A 17089-nucleotide genomic window follows, 5' to 3' on the forward strand; every position below is an offset into this window, starting at 1 on the left:
AAAATCCACTGCATCAATGTATTTAGTACCATCCTTTGTATTATTGTTTTCTAATAACTTTCCTGTTGTTTTTTATATCTCAGCATGGTTTGAATGCTTGAGTGATGACTTCTGTTCTCCCAAACACCACAAGGGAATCAACACTGAATTAGATTCGAGACACAGATATTCTTTATTTATGTCCTGAGAGCAGTAGGAAAAAAATTTATTATACTTTATGTTATATTACACTATAAATTGCACAAGCAAGTGATCTTTGGAGGTTTTGAGGATATAGTATGAATCTTTACATAGTGTGTGCCAGTGGTAGCCCATTCAAAAATAATTTAATGAAAAATCAGTGACCCAGCCCCTCATGTTATTTGACCAAAAAACATATGTATAATAACCATAACTTTCCATTGTATACAAGGAAAAGCGCAGCAGGTCAGGCAGCATCCAGGGAACAGGAGAATCAACGTTTCGGGCATAAGCCCTTCTTCAGGGCTTATGCCTGAAGAAGGGCTTATGCCCGAAACGTCGATTCTCCTGTTCCCTGGATGCTGCCTGACCTGCTGCGCTTTTCCAGCAACACATTTCCAGCTTTGATCTCCAGCATCTGCAGACCTCACTTTCTCCCCATTGTATACAAGGCCCCAGCAATGACAAAGGGACACTGACAGTGACACATTTTTTACAGCTGATTGTTCAAAAGCTGACATTTTTCCTTCCACTCCACTCCAAGTAAATCGTAACAGTATAATGTAGATTTAAAGCAAAAAAGAACAATACCCTCATGTAAATCATATGTAAACCCTATTATTTTAGATTTGAATTAAGACGCTCAGAAATGAAATATCTGTGTTATTCTACTTTGGTTTAAAAATAACATAATTTATCATAGACCTACCAGCCCAAAGTCACTGGATGGAATCTTATCCCTCAGTCTCTTTTGGAACAGCGGAACCATTTTTGGTACTGGAAATCTGACTGTCTTCACCCTCTACTAGAATCTTTTCAGGACAATTTGCTCAGGGATTTGGAAATAGCCTTTAGGCAACTGAGTCAGGAAAGCCCTGGGAAATGATATCAGGTTGGAATCCTAATTGATCTGACAATGATATCTAGCTGTAAAAGTGTAAGAGTCGAAAACAGGGTCTAGAGGCAGAAGATCACTTCTCTGGACATATCAGAGTGTGTCAAAAGATCAGGCTCTTATAGTAGAATCAATTAGGAGAAAGTGAGGACTGCAGATGCTGAAGATTAGAGCCGAGAGTGTGGTGCTGGAAAAGCGCAGCAGGTCAGACAGTAGCCGAAGAGTGGGACAATCGACGTTTCGGGCAAAAGGCTGCTCCTTGGTTTCTCACTCTAATCTGGAAGGTCTGCAGGGAGTATAAGACTGAATAGTGGGGAGCTGTCCCAAGGTCTGGATGGAAGAAATGGTCAAGTGGTGTGTTTTTTCCAACTTGGAGACAGAACATAAAGAGGATCGCAGACCTCAGGAAGGCATGGCAGGTAACGATAGAACATTTCCAACACTGGTATTCTTCTGCACAGCACAGGACAACACATGTTGCAATTCCATTCATTTTGCTCTAAGAACGTCATCTTCCCATTTAAGCAGCAAATGTTCACACTCCCCCTCAGCCCGTTGATCTCATATTTCCTTAATGGACAATGGCTTTCCGCAAATGATGACCTTCTCTCCTCTTCTCATTCTGCACATTTACAACTTTCTGCTTTTGCTTTTTTTTGGGGGAGTAAAGAATATACCACTTGGTGAGAGACAGAAAGTCCAGCAGGGAAGGAATGGGTTACCCTCAAATGATAAGCACCATGTTGGTCATTGCCAATCTATGCTTACCTGCTCCATTGGGAAAAAAAAAGTCTTATTCCAGGAGTCGAGAAATATCAATAATGATTTACAATAAAGGCTTAATCTTCCTGAAGCATTCGGATATGTCCAGAGAAGAGATCTTCTCTTTATAGATCCTGTCTTCAACTCTCACATTTTTACAGCTAGATCTCAACATCAGGTCAAATTGGGATTCCAACCTGATGTCATTTCCCAGGACTTTCCCGGCTCAGTTGCCTCAAATCTATTTCCAAATCCCTGAGCAAATTGTTCTAAAAATATGACTATGGCTACATCACCATTAACAAGTTACACTGAGCTGAAGTTTACCAGCCCTTTGTGATAGATTGGAAGATGACAAAGCTGGCAAATGGCAAAGGGAAGTGCCCACTATCGACTTATCATTATACCAGCAACAAGAAATTGGCATGCAGTTCCCAATCGACTCATTGTGTGATGTAATGATTGTAAGGAGGTCAGCCATTTTGTAATTGAATAGTGTTAAGCCAATCTAGTTGAACCTTTCTCAACCAATTTTGCACCAGCAAGCTTGGGTGCAAGCCTTATACAGTCAGTGGTAACTGAACCAGCTGCCTCTCATAAGAGACTGGAACTGAAATTGTTCCCTCAAGCTGTAAAGGTTCTCCACTGTAGGATCTTAGTTATTGTAGACACCCATTCTGGATGTGCACAGTTCATTTGTCAAACACGGGGATGATGATAGAATATTTGCGCACATCATTTGCAATACACAGGCTCCCAAACATATTGGTCACAGATAACATGCCATCATTTGTCAGCAGGGAAGTGAGAGAGACAGCTAACTTCAGGGGATGAAGTTTGATGCAGGAACCACAGGAATTGTCCTGAATGAGTAAAAGGCATGGCCAATGCAAGGCCAGATCCAATGACGTATAAAGCTCAGATAGGTGTGATGGTCCTGAGCAAGCATGTGGACTATACAAAACTCCTGCAAATTCACAAATGGTGCAGGAGCAAAACAAGCCCAGTTCCTCAACTGCCTTTCAAATGTTCCAGAACCCATGGGTTCTCCCTCGCTGTCAAGCATTGAAGATACCTTTGAATCGAGATGGACACGGCAGATGTCATTGGCTCAATGCCTTTGTACTCTGAAGAAGAGAATGAATCTTTTCCGAGATGCTCCCGGCACAAATAGTAAGCTGCTGTATGCTGCCCATACCAGAGGCAGTTTTGGAGGACCCTGACCTGACACTAAAACAAATAAAAGACAGTGCATCACCTTTGCTAAACTCTGAGGCACAACAATCACCTCTGCTGCTATTTTGCCCACAGTGTGAGGTGTGTAGTGAGCCACCTCCACAGGATAAAACTGCTAGGTGAGTCTGACAATCTATTAGTGGGTTCTGTCGTGCAAGCTTGGAAAAGGCCGTGCTTTCTTGGCTTTATTTGTTCCTCCTAAGATGTCTGCGGTGGTAATGCCACACTTGTGGCAACAATGCTGCCTACACCTGAGAGATCTTCCCCAGGTGGCACAGTTTAGCCAACTAATGTACCAGCCATCTCACACGGACAGCTCTTAATAAGAGAGCAGCCCATTAATTGGCTGCCAGCAGAGAAATATACATCTGAGAGCCATAATGTCCCAAATGGGGCTGTACCATTGGCCCAGTGGTGTGACTACTGCAACGAACATAAGGTTTACCCAGTGAATGTATAGTATAGCAACACGTCATTCAGACTAACTAGAACATGCTGGTTTTTATGTCTCACATAAATCTCCACTCATTCATCTTCATTTAACTTCCTGATCTGCATTCTAATAACTTTTGTCTCATGCATTTATCTAGCATGCATTAAAAGTTCCCATGCTATTTGTCTCAACTACTCTTTGTGGCAGTTCCAGCAATGCTTTGTGGTAAGATGTTTCTTCTTATTTCTCCATCAGACATTAGCAACTGTCTTATATTTATGATCCTGAGTTTCTGAATCCCCTACAAGTGAAAACATCTTCTCTCTGTCTACCTGATCAGATCGTCCATCAGCCTTCTCTTTCTAAAAAAAAATTACTCAGTCATTCAGTCACTCTTGATAGTAAAAAAACATTTCAGTTCTGCTATCACCTTGATAGATCTTTCATCAATTCTCTCTATTACTCTACATATCACTGTCAAGCAGTTGGCTACAGTGCAGATGTCACAGTCTGCTGTTCAAACAGGAAGGATTTGAGAGAATTTAAATCAGCATATTTTTCGATAGAAATTTTTCTATCATGTAATTTAAGATAGTGGTAGTAATTTTGAAATGGGCTTCCAGGTCCTTGAAATAGATGCTGATTCTGTAACTGTAAAGTGTGTGCAAGTACATATACATAGACTTTTATATCATCTGATGCCTCTTTATCATTTCACCTTTCTATTCAATGAACTGGTCCACCAGAAATGCAAGTCTGTGAGAAATCCAACTGATAAAAGCAGATGGAACAGTTATTCTGCTTTGTTTGCTTTTACCCTTTCAGGATATATGGACATCATCCCCACTCCCCCACCCCAATCCCAACAAAAAAACTGAAAGGTTTGAATATCTAGTTAGGTCATTGTAAAACAAGTATGGAATTCAAGTGGATTAAAATGAAGAATTAATTCTAAAAAAAATACTTCCCCTCCTTTATTCAAAGTTATTTCATTGTTATAGGTGAATCTAATTGTGGTCTTAGTTGCAGAACAAGTTTGAAATATGAGCAGGAGAAGGCCATTTGGCCCATCAAGCTTGCTTGCCGTCCAATAATTTTATAGCTGCTCTGATTGTGGCCTTAACTCCACTTCACTGCCAATCCCTAAATAGCCCATGACTCCATTAGTAATCACATTTTCTCAAAGCCAAAAAGTTGACCATAATATTTTGTTTCAGGATATGAAGCATAAAGTAAATCTAAATTACAAAATATCATTTTTCCATATTTCTTAGACAGTCCTAATAGCAACCCATGTGCAGTCAATTCTGCCCTATTCCTGTGGGAATTAAGTGATGACACCAAAGCCAAGTGTTCAGTATAGTTGAGAATCTACAGATTTTTAAAAATCCTGCTGAACAAGGCAGAGGTCGGATTTTGTAGGCTCCTTTGTAGTGGAGCCTGGGAAATGTCACACATGACCCATAGAGTCCTGAAATGAACATCTGTAATAGAGGTTTAGAACTACAGTTAGCTTGTGAGACTGGCATGGGATTTTCTCCAATAGCCAAGAGCTGCAGGTCATGTTGTAGGAGCATGTCCATGCAGACAGTGATGACCTCCCATCAAAGTGTTAGCCATCTCTGACAGAGCCTTCCAGTCATCTATAGGTAGTTGTTGGGCATACTGTACACACGCTGATGTATCAATTCTCTTCAGCAACAAATATGGCTTGTGCGTGTCTCTCTCTCCTAACCTCTTTCTATCTCATAAAGCTGAAACCAGTAAAAATTGGGAATGAAAGGAAAGCATGCCTAATAATTTATTAGAATTATGTGAGGAACTAACAAACAGAAGAGCTAAAGGGGAACTGGTAGACATAATATTTTTGCACTTCCAAAAGACATTTGACAATGTACCGCATATAATGCTTCTTACTAATATAACAGCCAATGGTGTTGGGTGGCATACATTAGCATAGATAAAGGATTGGCTCACTTACAGAGGACAGAGAGTTGGTATAAAATAATCATTTTCAGGATGGCAACCTGTAACTAGTGGAGTGCTACAGGAATCAATGCTGGGGACATAATTATTTGCAACATATTTTAATGACTTGCTTGAGGGAAGTGGATGCACTATCACTAAGTTTGCAGATGACTCAAAAATAGATGGGAAGGCAAATGATGGCAATGACACAGGGAGCCTGCAGAAGAACATGGACAAATTAAGTTGGCAAATTGAATGTAACATGGGTAAATGTGAACTTCTGCACTTTAGCGGGAACAATAAAGGAGCTGAACATTATTTACATGGAGAAAGATTTCAACAAACTATGACACAGAGGGTTCAGGTGTCCTCATGTACAAATCAGAAAACACTAGCGTACAAGTTCAGCGATAACAGGAAAGGACAATGAAATATCAGTCTTAGGTTCAAAGGGAATGGAGTACAAAAATAAGAAAGGCTTGCTGAAACTATACACAGCATAAATTGGGCTGCTGAAAATGTGTTGCTGGAAAAGCGCAGCAGGTCAGGCAGCATCCAAGGAGCAGGAGAATCGACCTTTCGGGCATGAGCCCTTCTTCAGGTGCTTCCTGAAGAAGGGCTCATGCCCGAAACATCGATTCTCCTGCTCCTTGGATGCTGCCTGACCTACTGCGCTTTTTCAGCAACACATTTTCAGCTCTGATCTCCAGCATCTGCAGTCCTCACTTTCTCCTAGATAAATTGGGCTGCACCCAGAATAGAGTGAATAGTTATGGTCCCTTATATATAAGGAAAGATATTTTGGAATTGCAGGCTGTAGTGATTGTAATGTGATCAGCCAGGTTGACCTGATAGAATATAAGTTCCCTAACTGGGGCCGTTAATCTGGTCCAATCAGGGAGCCCTGGTTGACAGCTATAAACAGGATCGCCTGAGGTTCTGTTCACTCTGAGAGCTGGCTCTGAGAAAGCCAGACCAGTGCCAAGTCCTGTGCGCATGTAAATAAATGTTGACTTGGTGACAAGATATCGGCCTCTTCTGAGTTATTTCAGAGGCAGTCCAGAGTAGGTTCACTAGGTTCATCCAGGGTATGGGTGCATTGCTTTATGCCGAGAGGTTGAGTAGGTTGGGCCTGTAATTCTTTGGAGTTTAGAAGAATGAGAGGAGACCATTTGACCATGTTGAGATTTTTACAGAACTTGACAGGTGATATAGAAAAGTTGTTTACAGTTGTGGTAAATTCTAAGGCAAAGAGGGCATAATCTCAGAATAAGGGATCTCTCTTTTGGACAGAGATGATGAATAATTTCTTATCTCAGAGGGTACTTAATCTGTGGAATTATTTACTACAGAAGGGTGCAGAAACTGGGTCATTAAGTATATTCAAGACTGAGATAGACAGAATTTTAATTGGTAAAGAAATCAAGGGTTATGGAGAGACGTCAGGAAGGTGTAATGAGGATTCTCAGATCAGTCATGATCTCACAGAATGGTGCAGCAGTCTACTTCTGCTCCTATATTTTGTGGTCTTGAGGATTGAACTGGTCCAATCCCACCTTGTGTATCTGGAAATGGAACACCAAATCAGACCAGTGCTGTAATTTCTATGTTTTATTTGTTGTTTACTTTATTTCCTTATGGTAATTAATTTTGGCCCACATTGCTGAGTGACTAAGTCCCTTGTATGGTAAATCCTTCCCTTTATCATCCCTCACTGCTGAATGACTAGGTGAAAGGAAGCCATTGTAGAGCCAGAGTGAACATGTGAAAAAAGCAAGCATGAATATGAGCATCTCTGTTGACACAACTTTCATTTCTTTAGCAGCTGTATTTGATCATTGACCATGCATAGGCCACACCCAGAATTCTTCCAATACCACAGAACCTCTCATAATCTGATCTTTGAGAGAAAGGTTTCCTAATAGCGCCAAAAAGGGATTGTTTCTTATTAGACAATTCACGAGGCAGAAACCTGTAACTGGAGCCTACCTGCCTCTCCTGTTCCCCTGTTACACTTAGGCTTCTGTACACCTCCCAAGACAAACCCAACATTACCCCATTACTATGTCCAATCATCCTGGAGCTTCTAACCATCATCATTAATCTGCCCTTACTTTCCCTCAACCCTCTCTCAGAGACCATTGGTCTACAAAAGAACCTGCCCTATTTCAAAGGCGTGCTCCTTTCCATCACTGCTGATCTGCCATATATGGTGAGTTGCTTTCAATGGGCACAAAGGGTGAGACCACTGCATTATCAGACCCTAGCATAATAGGACTGATCGCCCTTCAGACAGTTCTGCTGCCCTGCCCCTAAACATGCCTTACTGTGTTTTCTGAACATTAATGTACCCTCTTGCAAGCCCACACACTGTGCCCTTTGAGAACTGAAAAATCATGGTCTCTGCCGTACCTGCTTTCTTCCCTTGTGCTGTTGAGTTAGACAAAGACAGAACGTTGCTGGGTGTACCCAACTTTGAACTATCAGGAAACAGGAGGATCAAGTTACCCATGTGCCACTTACTTACTTTTGCTGTGCTAATGAGTATCCATGGCATGCTACTTTACCACTGACAAGCTGGCACCTTTTTCCACTAAACTCAAGCCCAGGGCAGGAAGTAAAAATGTCAGCACATGCTTTGTGAAGTTTCCCTACCCATCACATTTGCAGTTCTGACTAGTATCATTAAATCTCACCAAAATTTTCAGTTCAGGACAGAAGAGTTCTGGCCTGTCCATCTTTTCCAAATTGATATTGCCTCACAGTTTGTTACCATCGCTGTTAAAAATATTGTGACCTCTCAAGTGCCTCTGAACATTTTTTAATACAAGCAGCAGAATGGCTCTGACTCCAAGAGCATGATACGGTGCTTCTGCTGCCAATCTCTTTGGTGTTCGCAGCAGGTTTCCTCTTCTAGTTGCTAGGGAGTAATCCCTTCCCCCAGCTCCTCACTGCTCCCAGCTCTACTTATGGAGGAGGCATTAAAGCAAAGCTCAATCCTAATTCTTCATTTGAAGTATTACTTCCATTGCTTCCAACTTCAGATTTCTCCAAATTGGATCTTCAGTTTGGCCGTTTAAATAATTAAATCTTCACTCACTGTCAGGAAGCAGTGAACGTTGGAGGAAAATGATAATGAGGTGACTATTTTAAAAACCATTGCTGGATGCACTAAATTTAGCTTTCAGTTTTCTCTATGATATCAGAACCAACCTCTGCACTACCTCTCCCTGTACTCCTAGCTTATCTCTGTAAATACCAGTAGTGTCTGGGTGAAAACAATATAATGATCACTTTTCAGGTGCTTGAATCTGTAAAATATCTTTTTACTAGATATTCATTTCTTTTACTGTAAACAATCATACTAATTTAATTACCTTGCCTGCTTTTATTCATTGTTCTTTCTCACTTGAACTGATGTGGTTACTTGGACAACATATGACCATGGGTGAAATGAAGTCAAAATAGTAAATGTATACTGCTGGTATTCACAGAGATATGCTGGAAGTACAGGGAGAGGCAGTGCAGAGGTTGGTTCTGATATCATAGAGAAAACTGAAAGCTAAATTTAGTGCATCCAGCAATGGTTTTTAAAAGTGGTCATCTCATTTTCATTTTTCTCCAATGTTTCCTGACAGTGAGTGAATATTTAATTATTTAAACTTAAATGAACTCCTTAAGATGAAGAATTGGTCAGCAGTTGGAGCAGTCGATGATTGATAGGCGCAGTTGGTGCCAATGGCCAGGGATCAAGTCAGATGGCAGTCAGGTTGAGGCAGACAAATATTGTTTGGCAAGGTTGGATGGTGATGAAAGGATCAGGAGTTGAAAAGGGAGTGGGCGGCAGACAATTCATTGTTAACTGGATTATTGATGAGCTTGGAGGAAATACTTTTGTTCTTCCTAGACCATAGCCACTTACTTCACAGATTCAACATTTTTCACTTTCTTTGAACTTTTAAAATTCCTGGGGTCCTGGAAACCTAGCTAACTGCATTTAAAAATAGAAAGAGGGTTGTTAAACTCAAGGTGCCCAGCTTGTCCCTGGTCCTACTTCTGCTGAATCTGATTTGGACAGGCTTGAGCCCAGTTTGTTTCCTATTTCAGATTTCTTGTTTTTTTTCATCTTCAATTGGTCTCAAACCATCCATTTTTAAAATTTAATACTCAGTTCAAAGTATCAGTTCTGTGTAGAGGATTGCTTTTCATCAGGAAACATAACTTAAGTAGGCCATTTAGTTTTTAATATTCTTTTGCTCTGTCATGCTGTTGACTAAGTTTGATATTCTTAATCATAGCCTTGAAAGCAATCTATTGAGTTTTTACAGTCAACTGCCACTGTATTTATAAAACCATCAATTTTCAACTTCATAGACTTTATTCACTAAACCTCTCCTCTTTTAATAATAAATTATTCATCCACCTAACATTTCATTTTGCAAAATCTTGATAGTAGGATGAATGAGAAGATAACTGGTGCATGTTCAAAAATGATTAACGCTAGTTATTATTCATTATATTCTGGCACAGAATCAAATGATATTAAAATGAAATAGATGCAGACATACACAATATTCATAACTAAAAAGTAAATGCTTACTCCATAATACTTACACTTGCTGATATCTGTCAGTTTAGTGCTATATGCCTATAAAATGTCAAGGATCACATAATTCCAAAAGAGTAACTCTGAGGTAATGATTAAAAATAGTTTTTAAAAATGTGCTTGTTTTTAACTCTGTTGTACACCTGTGAAAAAGTAGAGTTGAGCCTCCAAAGGTACCCAATGCACCATGTTTTGAAGAGATAACATCTTGATTTGCATTGCACATTTAAATTGGAGGCATAGAATCCCTACAGTGTGGGAGCTGGCCACTTGGCCCATCCATACCCATCCTCCAAAGTGCATCCCACCCACACCCACTCCCATTCCCCTATTCCTGTAACTCTGCATTTCTTATGGCTAATTCACCTCGCTTGCAAATCCTTGGACACTACAAGGCAATTTAGCATGGCGAATCCATCTAACCCAAAAATCTTTGCACTGAAACCACAGCACCCAGAGGAAATTCACACAGACATAGGGAGAATGGCAAACTCCACATCTAGACAAGTCGCTAGAGGCTGGAATTGAGCTCGGGTCCCTGGTGCTGTGAGGCAGCATTAAGCCACTGTGCCATGCATGTCCTAAGCTTCCATTTGGAGATCTCACTATTGTCATGACCAATTCTAAGTTGCCCACAATTAATATTTTTGTATGTAGATTTGTATATTTATTATCCTTTGAGTGAGAGTCAATTTTAAATGACTCACGAGCAAGCCTTTGGCCATAAAAGGTTTTTTTTTCCACATCTTTGCCTTGGACATTACTAAGAAACTGTGGGTGGAATTTTATCTTCCCTGGAATAGGGTGGGCAATGCCAAGAAAGTTGGGATAGTACAGAAAAAAACGAGAAAAATTAGAACCTTAAATTTGACAAAAAATTTGCTATTTTCCCCTTAAGCTTTAATTGGTGACTACCTTATTATGATGCATTTTTATCTTATTATTAGCGGAAACTGCTTAACTCATATGGCCCTTGCCTCCTTCCATGAGAATCTAGATAGCAGTATTTTCTAACGTAAGAGTCAGAGTGACTATCTGGTGGCAGCTGCCCACTGTTTGTTTGTCTGGGCCTTCGCCCAATTCTGTCTTAATGACAATGTCCTTGCATGCTCCATGGACACCATCCTCCCTCACTGTTCATCCCCATGAGTTGGCATCTGCCAACCACCAGCCTCACTACATCATCATATCCGCTCTCAGTCCAAAGAGTGCTCTCTAAGAGCACTTCACATTGGAACTCAGGGACACCTACAACTGCCATTCTCTGGCAGTTTGTTTTGAGAGCAGGGACAAAATCCATCTCTTGCATCTACACAGTTTGCATCTTATAAATTTTAACTTATTTTCTTAGTGCTCACTGACTTTACACTTACTGAGTAGCTGCTAGCTTCAGTGGCTTGTGTTGCGTTCTGGCATAGAAGGGGAGACAGGAAGCTTATCATGTTTGTGATCACTGAACCATCAGGATGGCAATGTTACTGCATGGTATCGTGCTATATCGATGTCACGCCTACACTGTGATGATACTATGGCTTGAAGAGGTGTATTTTGTCCTTTTTCTTAAGAGAAGTTTTAGGGCAGAGATGACAAGCAGTTTGTGCAGAGCCATGAGAGTAAGCAGCCTGTGAGGACTTGAGCTCTTTTGTTTGCAAAAGTTGGAACATTAGAAGCAGCCTGGATGGATGGAGGGATCAAATAAGATGGCAGTCAGGTTAAGGCAGACAAATATTGTGTGGCAAGGGTTGGATGGTAGTTTAACAGCTGTATTAGTGTGTTGAGTTTATGGGCTTCCATGTTGCCAAGAGGTCTGAGTAGTCTGGTAGTCATTTCTGAGATGTCTTTGTTGTAGGGGAGAGTGGCTAGGGTTTCTGAAGGTGTTTTGTCTGCTTGTTGGAGTTTGTTGCTGAGAAGTCGGTGGACTGTGTTCATTGGGTACCTGTTCTTTTCGAATACACTATATAGATGATTTCCTCTGCTCTGTGTAGTTCCTCTGTGCTGGGGTGTCTAGTGGCTGGTTGAAATAATGTTCCACCAACACACTAAAGCAGCAGCTAATGAACTTGAAAGACCCTATACAGACAACAAACAAAGTTAATGTCATTTTCAAAATACCTTGCAAGAACTGTAACAAACACTACATTGGAAAACAAGCAGAAAACTAGCCATCAGGATACATGAACACCAATTAGCCACAAAAAGACATGACCTACTCTCATTAGTATCCTTACATACAGATGAGGAAGGATACCACTTCGATTGGACAACACATCCATCCAAGGACAAGCCAAACAGTGACAGATGCGAGAATTCCGAGAAGCATGATATTCCAAATGGAACGTTATCAACGAATACATCGACTTGGATCCCATTTACCACCCGCTGAGAAAAACAACAGGAAATTACATCACTATGGGAAATGATGTCACCACAGGAAATGACATCACCCCAATTCAAAGAAACCTAAACACAAATATAGAAAGCGGGCCATGCCACCAGTGTTTCATCTGGAGGCTCACTGATGATGTTACCTAGTATGGTGACAAAATGTCTGAAAATGAACCTTTCAGCTCAGCGAGCAAACCTACATCCATATTAGAAGGGGTGTTGGCCTGGTTCATAACAACAACATGTAGCAAACATTGTCTGTGCTTCAACCAAATAGCCACATCTAGCAGTGTCGGCAGTGACAAGCAGTTCCACCTCTTCTCCATGAGACTGATGCTGAAGAGTCCATTTTTCAGAAGATGACAACCATTGCACCAATTAATGCATTGCTGTGACATTATCCAAAAATGAATGCTGAGCCAAAGACTGAGTTATTGGGGTACATTGGTGCTATAGGGCCAGAAAGAGGATATTCTGTGTTTGTGCACATACTGACGTGATGGAGAAAAGAAGGAAATAATGCCAGTCTCTCCAGAGTTCAACATGACCCCATTGACCTCTGGATTTAAACAGTGTGTAGTTCAAAGCATGTGGGAAATCTCAGTGAAATAGACATATGGGTGATTATCATATACAAGTTAAGTGACGAATAATTGAAAAGGTAATTCTGCATCTTAGGTTTAAGTATTAGCACACCAATTTCTCAGGCTGCCTGATCTTCGTTCGGGTCAAAAAAGCAAGAACACATTGGGAATTAAAAGGTCTGTGGAACTGACGGGATGGAAATTCTTTAATGCTGTACCAGGACAGCTGCTTCCTTGTCACAGTAAAAGGCTTTTACTCACAGGATTTGTTCAAGACTGTGGTGTTGCTGTTTTGCCAGGAATCTCGCACAATTTATAAGTCATTTCTGCTACCTTGGATGTTTTGCTGTATTGATATAGGTACGCACTTCACAGCAGTCAGCATGAGAGCTGATAATACTGCTCTGCATTGGACCGCTGATGAGATGCAAGAGAATCTGCACCAGCAGCAGCAACACCACCATAGGGACCAGTAGCAACAACGTCAGGAGAAGTAGCAGCTTTCTTCTCTTTAATCTGCATCCCCTCTTCCACAGGGCAGAGGGGATGAATACAGTGCTCCAGCTTAAAGGTAGTGACACCCCAGCAGAAGGTCGCTGGCAGAGGATCAGCTTTCTGGCATCACAGAGCACCACTACCTCAGGAGGCTCAGATTTTCTTGGCATATTATTGTTGACAACAGTTACTCTCTGGATCAAGTGCCCTTTAATTCCCACTGGGGCAGGTAGGCACATATTGCCAGTGGCCCAGGGAGTGATTGAGGATTGACAAAGCTTCATTAACTTTATTTTTGCTGCAAACCTCAGACCAATGTTTACATTATCATCAGTGTAAATATTTAGACTGAACCCTATTCAATCAGCTGTTAGTTTTCTTAAAATATATTTTCCTAAAATGGCCTGTTACAACTCAGGGAATGAATAAATAATTGACTACACAAGTAACTAAATTGATGGTAAATGTCAAGAGTTGATTTAAGCCAGTAACATACACAATTCTACTGTCTTATTATCAAAAGATAGCAAATGCGGTAGTAATAGGGAATTTTGACAGAAACATCTCAGGATTTCATCTGTGATTTTCTTCAACTATTTTCAAAATGTGTGAGTGAAAATAGAAACAGATTAGTGGAAGACACTTTCAACTGAAAGCTTTTAGCATTAAACTGGTCCAACAGCAATAGCCCATAAATGAGATAACCTTTGTGGAGCTTTAACCATCAATTGATTTATTCTTTAGCTATCTCCTTGATGAAGCAGATAGAACACAATACAAAGCCACATAACATGAAAAATGACAGACTAACTGATAAAATACAATTTTTAAATGTCAGTATGAAACAGTGAAATCTGTCACAGGGGAAAAATATAGGATTGACAGCAAACAATTTGATGCTGCACCATATAGCCATCTCATAAATAGCAAACATTGTAAATATTACTTACATTTTATACTTCCTTCTTCTCAATCTTCACATTTTTAAACTGAATCTTAATTTGGTTTATAAAGCCAATACCAAATAGTACTAAGTACACCTTACATTAAAACAGGATGCTAAATTTAATTACAGAATGAAATTCAACTTCACTAAAATCACCACATCAATTGAAACCTCATGGTGCGAATCATGTCTGATTTCCATCCCATCTTACCACATGCCATTCCTGGAGAAACTCTCCACTCAATGGAGGTCCTCCATAAAACCAGCATCTCTTTTTGCAGCCAAGGTCCACAGTGCACCAACAAGAGAACTACCATCTCAAAGGTGTGCTGCTTGACTGTGAAAGGAGTGAGAGGAGTGAGGAGAGAAGGGGATACTGGCACTTCTAAGGAGAACCCACAGTTCCTTGTGAACATAATGATGGAAAAGAGAGCAGTCCTCTGCCTGGAGGATCAGCAAAGGACACCAAACGTGTGGCCAGAGACCACCACCTGGGTTAGTTCCATCTCTGGGGTGGACTGAGGGACCGAGCACGAGGAAGGTCAGTGATCTTCTCTATTCTGCCAGGGTAACTGCAAAGTTCTGCTCACGTCTTCCTTACATTTACCTGTGTCATCAAAGCTTCTGCTTTGACATCCCTGACGCTACATGGAACACCACCTTTCACTTACTCTTGTTTCCCCAAAGCTTCCCACAGCACTAACCCTGCATGCCTTCCTCACTCCCTCAGAAAACCTCATCATTCCTCCCCCAGCTGTGGCCACCTACTTGTTTCCTTTAATTATACCATTACAGGAAAAGATATCCCAAAACAGTTCAGAGCAACATAGGACCAGTGCTGCATGCCTGTGTTCTCAGCCCTTCTGTGGAAAGTCTGCTTGCACTGGCAACAGAAGACACAGGATTCTCTGAGAGGAATGGGAGACATCCATGACCTGACCCCCACGTAAGTGACACTTCTCATCCCCCTGGACCAGATACATTAACTAGGCATTGATCATCACTAAAATAAAGCAACTAACTGTGGATGTCGGAAATTTGAACAGAAATTACTGGAGAAACTCAGCATGTCTCACAGCCCTATGGAGAGAAAGTACAGTTAACATTTCAAGTCCAGTCCGTTCTGAAGAAGGGTCACTGGATTTGAAACATTAGCTCTGGTTTCTCTCTGTGGATACTACTGACCTTCTGAGTTTCTCCAGCAGTTTCTATTTTTGTATCTTACACCATTACTAATCTAATGCATCTATATCTTGTCCTTGTCTAGCAGTGACTCTCCCTCACTTTTAGAATGTCCTTCCAATCTCTTTCATAACATTCTAACTTACATTATATTGATTATAACTCTCCAGCAGTGTGCTTCCATTCTACTCGTTCTAACGTCCAGCACACATATCTCTGATTAAATCAAAGTAGCATCATGTACATCAACAACATGAACATTCCATTTTCCTTGAAGCAAGGTGACTAGATTATTTTTCAAACTGTCATTTTGTGTTGTGAGTAGCAAAATTTGCCTTGCCTAAAAGTACAGAAATCTTGTTACAATTATACAGGGCGTTGGTAAGACCATTGTCGAGAGTATGGTGCTAGAAAATCACAGCAGGTCGGGCAGTATCTGAGGAGCAGGAGAATCGATGTTTTTGCCCGAAACATCGATTCTCCTGCTCCTCGGATGCTGCCTGACTTGCTGTGCTTTTCCAGCACCACACTCTCGGCTCTGATTTCCAGCGTCTGCAGTCCTCACTTTCTCCATTGGTGAGACTATACCTAAAGCAGTGTGTGTTACACCTCAAGCTGAAGGACCAAAATTCACAGATGTACCTATATTTCATCATTTAGTTCATGCTGATGGTTAACTTTTGAGCATGTACTATCTTACATAGGTTGAGTTAATGTTGTAAACAACATGCAAAACATTAAACCCAAGTATTGGAATGCATTTGGTTATCATTATGTTGTGTTTACTATTTTGTACGCTTTTTAAAGTGGACATATGCTTGCATTCAGCAGTTCAAGATAGCTCACTAAGTTGATTCATGGAATGAACATGTTTTCTCATAGGGAAAAGTTGACTCAGTAGATCTTCCACTAAAGTTTAGAAGAATGACAATTAGAAATTACTAATACATGTAGAATTCTGGTGATGCTTGACGCATTAGATAGATAGAAGTTATTTCCTATTTTGGGGGAAGCTAGAACTAAGTGACTCAGTGTCTGAATAGGGAATGTTACCATTTAAAATGGAAATGAAGAGGAATTTATTCTCTGAAAGGTTGGAATTTTCTACCTAATTGTCCAGTGGAGTGCAGGCACAATCCAAACAGCCATGGTCTACTTGAATGGTGCTTACTGAATGGTCTACTCCTGCTCTTATTTCTTATGTTTAGTCTAACAACAGAAAGCGAGACTCTGTCTCTCCTAAACAAAGATGAAAATCCTAAAGCAGAACCAGCAGTGAGGATCTCTCACCCTGTCTTGGTTGAACTATTGTGAGGACCTGATTAGATTAAATATTGGAATTTCTAACTGACTCTCATCTGCATTCATGTCTGATGTGGAGACTTTGTTGGTTCTATGGCTGTCAGCATTTCAATCT

This window comes from Chiloscyllium plagiosum, chromosome 10, assembly GCF_004010195.1.
Source record: "Chiloscyllium plagiosum isolate BGI_BamShark_2017 chromosome 10, ASM401019v2, whole genome shotgun sequence".
In the NCBI taxonomy this organism is placed as follows: Eukaryota; Metazoa; Chordata; class Chondrichthyes; order Orectolobiformes; family Hemiscylliidae; genus Chiloscyllium; species Chiloscyllium plagiosum.